General features: G+C 36.7%; 1 pseudogene; it reads left to right on the top strand.

The window, feature by feature from the left end:
• The first annotated feature begins 13033 nt into the window (after positions 1-13033).
• Positions 13034-14803, top strand: LOC149837742 (putative pentatricopeptide repeat-containing protein At1g26500 pseudogene; annotated as a pseudogene).
• Positions 14804-16748: the final 1945 nt, after the last annotated feature.

Genomic DNA, 16748 nt, shown 5'->3' with positions numbered 1-16748 from the left:
GGAGACCCGGTCATACATGGGTGTAGATCCAGACTGGAGGGATCTGATCCAAGATCCATTAGAACTGAATCTAGATTGAATTGAATCAGGTCTGAAATAAGGTCAATGTACTATTTAAACCTATTTAAAACTAAACCGGTTCTGTGACCGATATGGGGCATTTCGGGGACGGTTCAGAGCCATTTTTTTACCGGTTCCTGAATGTAAAAACCTTGTTTTCTTGAATCTATAAAAGAACATGAATTTTTTCATTCGATTTTAGGGGTTTATGAGCTTTTGCACATGTTTCAGACCGGTTTGACTGCTCGAAAATTGGTTCAGAGCCGTTTTAAACTGGTTTAAAGCATTTTTAGTCTTGTTCCAGCTTGAGGACTCTGGGTTTTACCCATAAGAGCATATTTTTATCATTTTTCATACTTTATACATGTTTGATGTTAAGAAAGCATGACATAAGGGTCTCATTTTTTACCTTTTCAACATGAATCTCATTTGAGTAATTATAAGGTCTTTTCTTTTTGTTCCTTATGGCATCAAGTTTTTTCATCATTGACGATTCTAATAACATCTCCATGTTAGACGGATTCAATTTCTCATATTGAAAAAAAATAATATTATTCACTCTTGGTTACATAGACCTAGATTTGGCCTTTAAGATTGACGAACCTCTCATTCTTAAAGAGCATAGTACAACTGAATAAAAGGCTACCTTAGAGAAGTTAGAAAGTGATCATGCATATATTTAGGGTTTATTTCATATTAAAATATACATGATTTCATGAAAAAATGTATTAAAAACCCAATTTATGCTAGTTTTGAGTAAATGTGCTAAAATGATTAAAATATATAAAATACTTGAAAATTAGTTTTGTTTTGCAATTTAGTGTATATTTTAGTGATTGTCATTAATATAGTAGTTTTAGTTTTTGAAATAATAAAAAAATTAGAGTTAAAATAGAGTTAGTTTAGATTTTTGAAAAACATAGTCAAAATGAGGTGTTTTGTAAATAACTTTTTGTAGGAAAGGTTTCAAAATGGAATTTTTAAAAAAAGAGGACTTATGGAAAATGTTCAAAATTTATAAATATGCTACGTAAGGTTTGAGTTGAGGGTCTTCTCTCTTGCAAAGCCCCTCTCTTCTTCTCCTTCCTCTCCACCTCTTCCTCCTCTTCTTCTCCTTCTCCCTCTTTTTCTCCTCTTTCCTCTTCCCTCTTTCCGGTGGAGTGTAACCCGGCGGCGGCATAAACGGTGGAGGCCAAACCTCTTTTCTCAACCAAATCAAGGGTAAGAAATCCTTTTCTTTCCCTTTTTCTTCTTCTCCTTCTTTTTCTTCTTCTTCTTCTCTATTTCTATCTTTTCTTCCTTTCTCAATTCTTGCGTGTGTTTTTTGTGTTGTTTTCATGTAGCTTACATTACAGAGCATTCATAGTGTTATTTTCATTTTTCAATTCCTTTAGCTTAATCAATTTTCATTACAGTAGATTATATTAGCTTAGGATCCATCATCGTCAATAGTTTACAGCAGCTTCAAATTGATCACTACAAAGTAAAAGCATCAGCATTAGCAGAGGATAATATTTTGAAATCTGATCGTTTGTGTGTTTTCCATCGAGTGAAACTCAGTTTGCATCTAAGTGTTTATCATTGTAGCAGATCAATTATAATCTGGAACATCTGATTGAAAGCCGGTTTGGGAAAAGGATAATTGATCATTTGATCGATTATTAATTGATTTTTGGTGATTGAATATCCAAATCTGATCGATCGACTATCTGAGTTTGATCGATAAGATGTCTGGATCAATTCTAGCCGATCACAAATAGAGGGGGAAATGTTTCACGAGACTTGAGAGAGGATGAAGAATCTTCTCTGCAAGTGTCCCCACCACCAGGTGCCTCGCTTGCAACTGATGTAATATTTTTATGATGGTCTTACTAAGAAGAACCGTCAAATGGTTGATTTGTCGTGTGGGGGCACTATCATGCTCAAGAGTGAGGACGAGGCTTGGTCTTTATTTGAGACCTTGAGTGAGAACGAGATGCATCATACCTTGTCTTCGCGTCTCGATAGGACCACGTCTGTCTAGTGGTCCTAGGAAAGTTGGGATTTCCGGAGTAGGGTTTGAGCGAGATTTGTATACCAAAGTTGACCAGTTGACTAGGAAATTAGATCAATTTTTAGCCAATTATTTGCAAAGTTCAGTAGGAAGAGTGTGTGAGCTATGCACTAGCCCTGCACATTGTGTTTCTGAGTGTCCGACAACACCGCTATATCCTGAATTCGTTTAGGAGTAGGTGAATGTTGCCCAAGGTTTCGCTTGGCCTGTGCATGATTCATTTGCACCCACTTATAACCCGGGATGGCAAAACCACCCCATCAATTCACCCCATCAGCCCTCCTAAACACAGCATAGACAAAGTAACTTTTCACAAAGTTACTCGCATCCCATCGTTTTACAGGTCCACCCCCAGTATAGTCTGCCTTCTCCTCAGGAACCCACACCGCGCATATCATTTCAGAAGAAGATGTTAGAAGCCTTTTCTGACATCAAGGGCACTCTTTGTTTCCACATGCAGTCAATAACCAAGCTACAGACTCAAATGTGACAGTTGGTTGAGACCTTCAATAGGCAAAGTGAGGGAAGCCTATCTAGTCATTCTGTTGTCATCCCGAAGGGAGCGAATTCTTTGACATTTGACCTGCACCCCACGGATTCACACCCTGTGCATGTCAAATCTGTTACATCCTTTCAGAATGGGAAGGCGTGTCACCCCATTCAGGAATCGACTCAAGAGCTCAATGTCATAACCATTAAAGAGTTGATATCCTCCATTAGGCCTTAAGAGAAGGGGCAAGGTCTGCATCATGCATTATCAACATATATCCCCCGAGCCCATGTTTTCCAAGCCTTACGACAACTGATTGCTTTTAGCAAGCAAGAGGTGCAGATGCAAAAGATGCTTGACCTAGTCAAGCAGGATCATAGTCACCCCTTGTTTGATGTTTCATATATCGATAGTCAATCGGTCTTAGACTCTCCTTTTGAGAGGAGACTAACATTCGTTCTTCTTGTAGCGAGAGTCATGATACTACTTTTAGGGGTCGAGTGGGCGGGAACACAGTACGCAGTGTCACAAATGATACTCTTTTTCATAGAGGGACCAATTGAGCCTGACTTCATATCCATTGATCTCATGGACGATGAAGGTTTTTTCAAGGATTCATCTGGCTGGGTACGTGAAACTTAGCTAGCGCTTTATGAGAGGCAACCCATATCTTGTATATTATTAGATTTTTTTTCTTTCGCATTTGTAGATTTTATTTTATTTTTTATTTTCATTCATGGTTTTCATGTCATGTCATGTATACATTGCATTCATTATATTCATAGAATGTGCATTTATATTTCATGTTAGGTCATTCTATTCTTTTCCCTCATTTATTTCATCTCATGTGCATTCACTTAGTTTCATATAAGCATGGGGAAGTGTCACTGGGACAGTGTCATTCAAGCAGAGGGGAGGGTGTAGTTTGCACACCCTAATATTTTTGTCTACGTTCTTGCACATGTTTACATATCTTTCATGAAAAGTAGGTTTTTAAAAGAACGAGTTTGAACTTATATGAATGCAATTTCAAATCTAATGTTTCTTGAGGATTTTTAAGCCCCACAAAAATTTTTCTGACATGAATCTAGAAATTATGGTTATTTATGTGGATTTCAAAGAAATGATGATAGATACATGTTAGAGTTTATTTTGAATCACAAATATGAATATGCACAGTTTTATTTTTTAAAAAACTAAGCAAATGAACAAAAACACAAAAATGAGCTTAAAATAAAAAAAAAGCATGCGTTAGGTTGTTTGGATAATTTCACAATCCTTAGTAGATGGGACTTAGATGTAAGTTGAAGTGTTTAGATTCTATTTTGAAAAGGAGAGTAAAAAACTTCGTGATCCCTAGTAGCTGGGAACATACACAAGCTGAAGTGTTTGAATCTCATGTTGAAAAGGTAAATGGAGGAAGTCACTTTTATATCTTAGTCGATATCTTTTGGTATACATTGAAAAAGTATAAAAGATATTGACATTGCACAGAGCATAAAAGCAGACCATACGCAACCCATAAAATAAAAATAAGTGCGCAAAAAGAAAAAGTGTGAAAAATTGAAAATCAAGAAAAGAAAAGAGCTTAAAAAAAGAAAAAAAATATTCAGTGCTTAGAAGTGTGATTGAGAAAACTTGTGCAGAAAACATATGAGTGAGGATAAATAAATAATAACGTGTTTTTATTGATTTTTCTAAGAATAAAACATAAATAATTGTGATATTTAGAAAAGTGAAAGAAATTCTTTTTCTGTGGTGGTATATAAAAGACTCTAATTATGTTTTGATTTTTTTTAACAAATATTTGTGAAAATAAATTCTTTAATTACCCACTACTTGTGAAGATATGTGATATTATGCATACATGATAGACATGTTTGTGGATAGCATCACTGCAAACCCTCACGAGACTGTACTCGTCCACTGGGGTAACCCAGGGGTTGAAAGAGCTTGTTGCATGTGCTAAATGCAACCGTGATTCCTACGAAAGTGCGTTAGTGATAGTTTGATTTCTTGCAATTTTCTAGTTTGCTCGAGGACTAACAAAACATAAGCATGGAGGTATTTGATCATGCATATATTTAGGGCTTATTTCATATTAAAATATGCATGATTTCATGAGAAAACATATTAAAAATCCAATTTTATGCTAGTTTCGAGTAAATATGTTAAAATGATTAAAAAATAGAAAATGCTTGAAAAATAGTTTTATTTTGCAATTTAGTGTATATTTTAGTGATTGTCATTAATATAGTAGTTTTAGTTTTTGAAATAATAAAAAAATTAGAGTTAAAATAGAGTTAGTTTAGATTTTTGAAAAATATAGTCAAAATGAGGTGTTTTGTAAATAACTTTTTGTAGGAGAGGTTTCAAAATGGATTTTTTAAAAAAAGAGGACTTATGGAAAATGTTCAAAATTTATAAATATGTTACTTAGGGTTTGAGTTGAGGGTCTTCTCCCTTGCAAAGCCCCTCTCTTCTTCTCCTTTCTCTCCACCTCTTCCTCCTCCTCTTCTTCTTCTTCTCCTTCTCCCTCTTTTTCTCTTCTTTCCTCTTTCCTCTTTTCGGTGGAGTGTAATCCGGTGGCAGCACAAACGGTGGAGGCCAAACCTCTTTTCTCAACCAAATCAAGGGTAAGAAATCATTTTCTTTCCCTTTTTCTTCTTCTCCTTCTTCTTTTTCTTCTCCTTCTTCTCTATTTCTATCTTTTCTTCCTTTCTCAATTCCTGCATGTGTTTTTTGTGTTGTTTTCCTCTAGCTTACATTACAGAGCATTCATAGTTTTGTTTTCATTTCTCAATTCCTGTAGCTTAATCAATTTTCATTACAGTAGCTTATATTAGTTTAGGATCCATCATTGTCAATAGTTTATAGTAGCTTCAAATTGATCACTGCAAAGTAAAAGCATCAGCATTACCAGAGGATAATATTTTGAAATCTGATTCTTTGTGTTTTTTCCATCGAGTGAAACTCGGTTTGCATCTGAGTGTTTATCATTGTAGCAGATCAATTATAATATGGATCATCTGATTGAAAACTGATTTGGGAAAAGGATAATTGATCATCTGATCGATTATTAATTGATTTCTGGCGATTGAATATCTAAATCTGATCGATCGACTATCTGAGTTTGATCGATCAGATGTCTGGATCAATTCTAAATGATCGAAATCTCGTTGATCTTTGTCGCTGGCTAGAATCCCCTGTTGTAGCCGGATTCACTTCACATTTATCGTGAAGATGTGAAATAGGCATTTTCATTCTTGAGCCACTGTGAATTTCACTTCACGACCGTTTTTTTTTTTTAATCGATACTGTTGCTATTTCCGGTGAATGTTATTGTTGTTTGGAATTTCGGTGAGTATTTTTGAAAGGTTTGATCAGATGTCTGGATCTGAGAGTTACTAATTTCTGAGTCAATCTGATCAATGATTTACTAGTTTCTAATAAAGTGTTGCATATAGAATTCAAAGTATTACTGAGTTTTCGGCTTAATAAAAGTATTGTCCACTGAACTATGGATCAATCATCGGTTTGATTTTTGAATCAATGAATGTTTGATGCATGATTATTACTTATTTACTACCGATCAAATGTTGTTTAATTACATAATTTGATTAGTTGTTAGTAAAATGATGTGTAATTGTTAGTAGATTTGTGATTTCATTTACTTAGTTAAGTAAATACATTTACTTAATGCTTTATCATTAGAGTTACTTAGTTGCAAATTGTTGTTAGTTGTTTTGATATTACATTTAGTGCTTAAGTACTTAGTGATTTGTCATTAGGTAAAATAGTTAAGAGTGTCTTAGGTGTTTAATATCATTATATTGTGATCATACACGTTAGTAGTTAGTTTGCATACATTAGCATTATAGGTTTAGTATAGTTTTATTTGTCATTTCATTTCTTTTACATTATCTCTCATTTGTTTTAGCATTTAATTAATATATTTTGCATAGTGTAGTTTCTATTATTCTCTTGTGTTGCTCGTGTTCTTTTGAATTATACAAGATAGCAAGAAGTGGAGCAGAAGCGAGTAAGTGACAATGAGGCACAAGCTTAGAAGACTTTTGCTTTTCTTTTGGAATTTAATTCAATTTTTGGGTTTGTAATAAAACCATTTTAAGCTCTCTGCGTAGGGTATTCATTTGATGTAATAGTAATTAGCTTTACTTTTCTTGTACTTTTCCATTTTTGCAATAAAGAGTAGTTTAGTTGCTTGTTTGAATACAAAGTATTCTCGTTTCCTGAGTTCGACCCAGTCTCTACCACTAGTAAGAACTGTTTTTTATTATTTGATGTCTGGTTTTCACATTACTTTCACTTAAAAATCTTTTTAAAAATATTTCATAAACAAGAAAGACATCAAAGCGCTCAAATAGACTTAGCATGTTGCTTTTGCAATCTCGAGTGGTTAAGAACATTAATGTGTCATCTCTCACTGCAGGATAGTGAAGAAATTTCTTGGAGCCATTAAGGCTCTATTCGTCAATTCTAATAAGGCTAGGGCAAGTACACTGATGTCTAAACTGGTGTCTATAAAATATTTTAGTGAGAGTTACATCTGACAACATATCTCAAAGATGAGAAATATTACAGCTTAGTTGAATGATATGAGGTTCGCCATTTCAAACTCCTTCTTGGTCCATTTGATTTTGACCTCATTGCCTAGTAAATATGAACCCTTCAAGATCTCCTACAACACACATAACAATGAATGGTCTTGTAATGACCTCTTGACCAAGTGTGTTGAAGATGAAGAGAGATTGAAGGGTGAGATATTGTCGAGTACACATATGGCCTTTCATCAAGAAAAACATAAGTCGGGGGTAAAGAAAAGTTCATTTAAGAGAAGAACAAGAAGAAAACCTCTGGAGAGAGATCAAACTCTCAGGCAAAAGCCAAATCCCAAGCAGAAGGTTTTTCTATAAAGTGATTCTTCTACAAGAAGAAAAGACATAAGAAAGTGGATTGTCTGAAGCATAAAAAATGACTCAAGAATAAAGGTAATAAGTCATTCATTTCTCATGAGTGCAATTTGATTCATATTCCATTACATAGTTGGTGGATTGATTTTGTTGCCACGATGCACATTGCCAACTCTTTGTAATCAAATCTGAATAAAAGATAACCAACAGAGTATGAAAGAAGCATCTTCTCAAGAAATGATATGTGTTTGCATGTCAAGAACGTTGGGACCTACAAAGTTGTGTTGGAGTCAGGATTTATTTTGGATTTAGTCGATACATTTTATGTTTCATCATATAGTCGAAACCTTATTTTGATTTCAAAACCTGATAAGTTTGGTTTTGTTTTTAAATTTGAAAACTCCAAGCTTATTATTATTAAAAATTATATTCTTATAGGTTTTGCATAAGTATGTGATGGTTTGTATAATTTGAAAACCAAATTTCAAATTCGAGAAGTTCACTCTGTCGAGAATACAATGATTGGCAATAAATGTGGCCTAAAAGAGGATCAATCATATTTGCTTTGGCATTGAAGGTTAGGACACATCTCGAAAGAGAGAGTCCAAAGACTTGTGAAAGAAGAAATTGTAGAATCCCTTGATTTTACAAATACAGAACCATATGTTGACTGCATAAAGGCTAAGTTGTCCAACATATATAAAAAAGATGTCAAACGCAATAATAAAAAATTAGAAATCATGTATACAAATGTTTGTGGGCCTTTTTTCTCGTGTTATACGGGTAAAAAATATTTGTCACATTTATAGATGGGTAAAAAATCATGTATCTCTACTTATTATTTAAAAAAATAGAAGTCTTTTAGGTTTTTAAGCACTTCAAGAAAGAAGTAGAGAAACAAACTGATGAAGTTATTAAAGTGGTTAGGTCTAATAGAGGTGGTGAATATTATGATCGATTCACTGAGATTGAACAAAAGAAGTGGTCATTAGTGTAGTTTCTAAAAGATGAAGGTATTGTACATCAATATATCATGTTTGGTAGTGCTTGCCAGAATGGTGCAACTGAAAGAAGAAACCGTATGCTTAAAGAATTGGTTTGAGTGATGTTGAATCACTCAAACCTTCCCTTGACCTTATGGGGAGAAGCTCTTAGGACAATAATGCATACTTTAATAAGGTTTCTACGATGGTTGTCCAAAAGACTCCTTACGAGTTATGGACTAGTAGGAAACCTTCATTATCATATATGTGCATATGGGGATGTTCAGCTGAAGCTAAATTGTACAACTCACATATAAAAGCCTTTGATCCTAGAATGAGTAATGGATTTTTCATTGGTTATCTAGAAAAATTAAAGAGCTTTAGGTTTTATTGTCCATCTCATACATCATAAATAGTCAAAACAGATAAAGTAAGATTTATTAAAAATAGTTCTATTGGGATAGATACATCTCAAAGTATTGAATTTGAGAAAATGCAGGATTCAGTTTCTATACCTGCGAAGGATAAAGACCTAGTTTTTTCTATCATTGTCTATTTGGATAATGTCAGGGAAAATTCAGTCATTGAACATCAATCCCAAATAGAATAAGTTGTTGATGAGGATATACAACAACAACAGGATGCAGAGGTTCATGTTGAACCACCTGTAGCACATGTATGGAGGTCTATGAGGACCAGAAAATCTGCTATCTATCCAGATTATGTGATATATTTGCAAGAGACCAATGATTTTATAAACATTGATGATGATATCCCTTCACCTTTGTAGAAGTCACTGAAAGTGAAAGATCAACACATTGGACATGCTATGAAAGAAGGGCTTGACTCTATGGGAAAGAACTAAGTGTGGGATATTGTACCTCGACTTGATGAAGTAAGATTTATTGGTTGTAAGTGAGTCTTTAAGACCAAGACAGACTTCAAAGGTCAAGTGGAGAGGTACAAGGCTAGGCTTGTTGCAAAGGGTTTCACACAGATGGAGGACATTGATTATAATGAGACTTTTTCTTCTGTCTCAACTAAGGAATCATTGAGAATAATCATGACCCTCGTAGATCATTTTAATTTAGAGTTAGATCCTGCTTTCTTAAATGAGGATCTGAAAGAGGAGGTATATATGCAATAACCTTCGTGTTTCAATGTAGATGACTCTAACCATTTAGTTTGCAAATTGAAGAAGTCAATTTATAGACTTAAACAAGCCTCCCGGCAGTAGTATAAAAAGCTCAATCAGGTGATTATGAACTTTGGATTTACTAAAAACATTATTAATCAATGCATATACTTTAAGACTAGTGGGAGTACATTCATAATTTTGGTTTTGTATATTGATAATATTCTTTTTGCAACTAATGATTTGAGTATACCACATGAGACAAAAGATTTTTTTTCTCTCATTTTGACATGAAGGACATGAGTGAAGCTGGATATATCGTTGGAATTGAGATTCAACATGATAGAACTAAGGGTGCCCATGACCTCTCTCAGAAATCATATATCCTTAAAGTTCTTAAAAGATATGAGATGAATAATTGTTCTTCTTGATCGACACCCATAATGAAAGGGGATAAATTGAGCCTAAAGTACTGCCCTTATGATAAGAATGAAAATGATCAAATGGTAACTGTCTCATATGCTTCGACGGTTGGTAGTTTGCAGTATGCGCACACCTGCATACGACTAGATATCATATTTGTTGTGGGAATGCTTGGTAGATATCAATCAAATCCAGGCATTGCGCACTGGAAGACAGTGAAGAAGGTTATGCGTTATTTGCAAGAAACAAAAGACTATATGTTGACCTACAGAAAGGTTGACCACCTATAGGTTATTTGGATACTCTGATGCAGACTTGAGAGGATGTCTCGACAGTAAAAAGTCTACTACTTGATATATCTTCGTACTAGCCAGTGGTATCGTATCATGGAGAAGTGAAAAGTAGTCTACAATTACAGCTTATACCATGGAGACTGAATTCATTATTCTATACAAAACTTCATTTCAAGCCATTTGAATAAGAAACTTCATTATGAGTTTTGAAATTGTAGATTCTATTGAGAGACCACTAAAGATCTTTTGTGATAATGAAGCTATTATGTCCTTCTCGAATAACAACAAAAGCTCAACTTCGTGTTGACACATGAAGTTAAAGTACTTTGTTGTTAAAGAAATGACTGAGAATCATCTAGTGTATATTGATACAATCAGTATGAAGAAAATGACTGTAGATCTTCTTACTAAAGGGCTAGCACTGGGGTTATATTCCCAGCATGTAAAGGAGATGAGTTTGTTTGATTCTTTCTAATGTATGACAATACATTATGGTTATATGTGATCACATTTGTGAAACTAAATTGATTCTCTATGACTTTGTATATTATTGATTCTGCATAAAGAATCTCTCATTTGGTTAGAGAGAATAGCAGAATAACAATATTAATGGACTAATAGAATGAGTTAGAGACCAACATATTCATAAAGGTAATCTTAACATGCTAAAGCACTAAAAATGAATTATATTACAGTGCATGAAAATATGACATTTCATAAAGAGGTGTTCATCTCCATGATTCATATGGTTCATTCTTGTGATATCGAATAACTTGTAAACCCACATGAAAATTAAGTCAAGATAATAGTATGAACCTTGATTTTGTGCCTTTTCATGTCAATGGGTCAAGTGAAAAAATATTGAACATTTCAGATCAGGTCCAACCCTAAATGTGACTCGGTTTAACACTAATGAAGGCTTTACTGGGGAAGAGGTTACGTGAATGTGAAAGGTTCACATTCAATATAGCATGTGAAGAGTTCACATACATGAATGCCATGTATGTAACCCTCCACTTTTCTCCCACTATAAATTGATGCATGGTTGCTTGATGAGTGCAACCAAGGTATCATCTTTTTTCATTGGGTTCAGAGTCTTGCTCACAATTGACTTGACGACTTGTGCTCATCGTAGGCATCGATTGGCTAAGAAGAATGTCGTGCACCTGCGACAACGCTCGTCTCATCCATGACGTCTACCGGTATGTATGTTTTGCTTTTACATTCCGGTTATGGTTTTACATGAACACCATCCAGATCAACCCCCAATATCGTTCCTTTTGTCAACCAATTCACGTCTATTTCTAAACCTGTTGCATAACAAGAAGTGATCAAGAACTCACCATTTTGAGTGAGGGACCATTTGAGGCCAGAACCGTCGTCAGATCATGAGATCAAGAAAGAGGAGAATATCTGAAATTATTTGGTTATCGCCTTCCAAGCTGGGGAGCTCATCTTTCAAGAATAGTGTGTGTGCCAATTTAGGGATAATCACCCAATTTATATTTATGCTTCAAGAAATTTGTTAATGACGTTTTTCCATTATCTAAACGCCACCATTGCTGACATAAAAGAGCTATGTTGAAGTTTGATAGCCTCTTAATGCCTAATCCACCTCGTTGTATTGAGGAAGTGACTCTTTTCCAATTAACGAAACTTTAGAAGGACCTGATCCACCCCAAAAGAAGTTTGAGAAAATCTTATTCAGCCTTTATTCATATTTTTTAGGCAGGTGAAAAATAGCAATGTGGTGAAGCGTTGGACCATTTAGAACATGACAAATAAGGTTGGTAAAAAAGTCAAGGCCTTATTGAAATTGACATTTAAAGCCTCCCCACAACATTAAAAAAGAGAGGTGATAGAGGGCAGCCTTGGCCAAAAGGCCACATTTCATGTCAAAATAGGAACCCTATTCACTATTAACGGAGACTAGGGGTGGGCATAGTGGTTGGTCCGGCCTGGCCCGTTTAGAGCTCAGCTCAACGAACTTTAAGTGTGGCCCATCCTGGAGATGGCCCAACCCATTTACTAACGGGTCAAGCTTTGGCCTGGTTCTTAACGGGCCGGTTTGAAGAGCAGCCCATAACCCGGCTCTTTGGGCCAATGTGAAACAAGCCGGAACCAATCCCAACTAACTAGTGTAACTAATTAAGTAAATAATAAACAATTAACAAAGTTCCCATGTAACCAACTAATTATCTTTCTAGTTTTCATAAAATTAATTATCAAGTTACTATGCAATTAATTATTTTTTAAAATTTTATATTATTAAAAATTAATAAATAACTCAGGTCCATCAAACTGGCTCAATAGCTCGTGGACCAACCCAAACCCGACCCACATATATAACAGACCGGGTTTTGACCTCGTAGCTAACGGGCTTGAGGCTAAAACCTTGACTCAAACCCTGCCCACGACGGGCCGAGCCCATAGAGTCGCCCGGCCCGTTGCCCACCCCTGAGACCGCAATTTTCGACTTTCAACAAAATCACGTACGCGTGTTTTGGTCCTATATCATATAATTGTCCATATCATATCTTTTGCGATATATGTTGGCCAGAGGCAGTTCCTTCATTTGAAAACAAAGTTCGTTGCGGCATTTCGTCAAACACTTTGATCTGCACGTGAGTAACCACCGCTTCGGAGAACTGTAACCATAGAAATGCTGCACAGCCTCGTAAAGGTAGCTCGTCATCATAGTCTTCATCACCGACACCATCGATACCAATTTCACATACCAGGAGGGAGCCTCTGCGACCAAGCGGAGGTCGTTCATGGAGTCAACCTCACGCAACTCCTACGAGTCTGCACGGTGCTGTACCAGCAGCGGGACGCCCCGGACTCCAAGCTCCAATCCCACCTCCAAAAGTGCACCTTCGACCTCACCCACGAGTTCTTCCTCCAGGTCTGCAACAAGTTCCTCTACTCATGGAAGCCCCCCTTCAGCTTCTTCAGATACACCCAATCCCACCACCCATCCTTCACCCACACCACCACCACCTACAACAAGATCATAGACATCTTGGGCAAGTCTAAAAACCTGCACCTCCTCTGGGAAACCGTTGCAGAAATGGCGCAGAAGGGTCTGGTTACCGATAGAACCTTTCAGATCGCGGTGCAATCTCTAGCTTCATCAAGGGAGATGAAGAAATCAGTGGAGATGTTCCATTTGATGGTCACCCACAATTTCCCTTACAGTCTGAAAACATTAAACAGGGTTGTAGAGTCACTCTGTGGAGCTAGACTTGTAGAGGAGGCACTCACCATAGTTAAGAAGCTTAGGCCTTGCATTAGGCCTTCTGAGGTCACCTACAAGTTTTTGATTGTTGGGTTCTGCAGAATTGGAGATTTGGTTCAGGCTTCTAAGATTTGGAATCTGATGGTGGATGAGGAGTTTGTTCCAGAGATAGAGGCTTGTGATGAAATGATAGAGACCCTCTTCAAGAACAACAAAGGTGTTGAGGCATTGAAACTGTTTATGTCAGTTAGGGACAAGAATCCTGATTTGGGTCTCTCAACTTATAGAATATTGATTAGTTGGTTCTGTAAGCAGGACAAGATTGAACAAGCGTTCCATTTGTTTGATGAAATGACCAAGAGAGGAATTCATGCTGACAATTCTGTTTATGCTGCTTTGATTTTTGGGCTTGGGAACAAGGGGAGGGTCAGTGAGGCCTACAAGATGTTGGAGGGGATTGAGAACCCTGATGTGGGTGCTTATCATGGGCTGATCAAGGCTTTAGTGAATCTGAAAAGACCTGGAGAGGCAACTGAGGTTTTTAGGAGGATGATATTGAGGGGCTGTGAGCCCACAATGCACACATACATCATGCTTCTGCAAGGGCATCTGGGGAAGAAGGGGAGGAAAGGGCCCCATCCTTCTGTGAATTTTGATACAATTTTTGTTGGAGGGCTAGTGAAGAAGGGCAAGTCTTTAGAGGCCTGCAAGTATCTTGAGAGAATGATAAACAGAGGAGCGGAAGTCCCCAGGTTTGACTTCAACAAGTTTTTGTATTTGTTTTCTAATGAAGAAGGGATTGAAATGTTTGAAGAGATTGGAAAGAGATTAAGGGAGGTTGGTTTGAATGATCTTGCTGATATATTCGTGAGGTATGGGGAGAAAATGACAACTAGGGATAGGAGGAGGATCAGAGAAGTTGGTGATTGAGTTCTTTTGGTATCTCCTAATACTTGTTTTATTGATTGGGGGAATATACAATTTGAAGTCTGCATGACACATATTTGCTATCAGGTTGTGAAAGCAGCATATCAAGTTTGCTAGTGAGTCAACTGCAACCTGCTTTGTGAACATTTTTTGTAAAATGTACATATTTATTGACCTGATATTAAATTAATTTTCCCCTATGGACTTTATATTATACAACATTTAGTTCCATAGATAACAGATTAGAATGGCATGGTGCCCTGAGATTGACAAATACTGTATATGTTGTAATTTTGGATGTAAGATGAAGTCATCAAATACACGAATAAAGTTCTAAATGGCCGTCTTTTAAGCATAAACCTGCGATATACTTTGTATTTTCTAGTGAAAAACAAATTCCAGGAAGTATGGACAACTAGGAGTCCACTGGTACTCTTCTCTGCGTACCTAGATTTGTTCATAAGACCTTGGATCACCGTTCATTTGTTTAGCTGAATGAGAAACCAGAGCCCCGGAGTAAGAGACCTCGTTGCACTGGTCAGTGCTTGCCTACACACTCCTCGTCCCTAGGGAGTCGCCTTGCTTAGGGTATAATGCAAAGGGTTTACGCCTGTGGTTGGAACCTTGACCACCAGTTTAGCAGCCTAAGTCCCATCCCACTGCACCAAACCCCTTAGGGCGTTTAACTGATAGCTTCAGCACAAGGAAACTGTCTCAAAGAAGGGCGGATCAGGTACATGGAACCTTGGTCATAAAACTGTCCAAGGCAGTTTGAATGCCATCCATCAGCCAAAACCGTGTCCACCCAGATGGGCCGTACAATAATTTTTTATGCCGTCTATTTTCTAGTTCAACATCAATTGCAGAAAAATGGGCGGCTGACATTCTTCTAAAACTTGAAGCTTTTAATACATTTTTTGGGTATACAAGAGGGCTTGGACAGTTTTAACCAAATGAACGACCGTGGCGGTGCTCCGCTTGTCTGGCAGGAGCAGTTAGTGCATGCCATGTTGGGACGTTGCAAGTTCGAATCCCAATGGTATGGTTGTATAACTGGTAGGGGTCCGCCCAACCCCAGCTTTCTCTGTCCGAAAAAAAAAAAGAACGACCACCAACATGAAACCTTATTCATAGACTTTCGAGTGTAGCGGGATAAGTCCATAAAAATGGTCTAGACCAACTAGTGAGTCTGAGTGCCAGTTTGGAACCAGAGCCCTATCAGATTAGGATCCTCCTCTAATGGGTTTAGGGTATATGCGATTTGGAGCATATGAAGCTGAGTATGGTTTATGAAAAATTTATACCAGACCTGGGCCTGATCTGAGTTCTAATTAAGATCCAGAAATTTTTAATGTAGAAACTCTAACGATTATTATTTTATTGAATTTGGTCCTTGTTATTCTTATAAGACCAGGACATGGTTTTGCATATGGTAGGTCCAGGCTGACTTGAACTTAGGCCAGGAACCGGCACCTTAAAGTCAGATCCAAGTCCAGACCCACCCACCTAGAACCGGTGAAGGTCTGACCTGTTGACACCCCTAAAAATATGGCAGTGATTTATCTATAACTTACGAAACAAGGAAAGTAAGGAAAAAAAAAAAAAGAGGTATCGGGAACCAAACTAATTCAACATTGTCTCTTATTAGCATTATAATTTATGTTAAATTAGCGAGTTGTTTATGTTACCTGGCTCTAAATCAGGTTTCAAGAGCCTATGCCAAATCCATCTAATTCGATGTACTTGGATCTATTTTCAAGTTTATCAAACTTGAATAAATGGACACATATCAAGCAGATATCCAGCCCAACCAATGACATTTGCATACCTAGTTTAGCTTTATGTCATCTAATCTAACTTTAAAGTCTTCATATTAACTTTTTTTTTTAACGAGGCCAAAGTAAAACCCCAGTCAATCACCAACCATACAGGAAGGCCTTAATGCCAGTTGGTAAAACCCTTGGGATCTACCCTACCCACTAAAATGTACACCCAGCTTCAACCTTATGGCATGGGATGCCTTTTGTGGGTTTTGAACTGTGGATGTCCCTTGTCCCTAACTAGGAAGGCATAACCCTTATAGGCAATTTTATATTAGCATTTGTAGCATTCAACAATGTATGTTTTTTTATAAACAAGCCAGTTCTGAAAATTGCCGCGTACCAACATCTTAACTTTGTTCAGTTACAGTTCTGAAAATTGGATCTATGAA

Source organism: Nuphar pumila, chromosome 5 (assembly GCF_984573655.1).
Source record: "Nuphar pumila chromosome 5, dmNupPumi1.hap1.1, whole genome shotgun sequence".
Lineage (NCBI taxonomy): Eukaryota > Viridiplantae > Streptophyta > Magnoliopsida > Nymphaeales > Nymphaeaceae > Nuphar > Nuphar pumila.
Note: the sequence above shows the minus strand (reverse complement) of the source record. Positions and strands in the feature narration are given on the sequence as shown.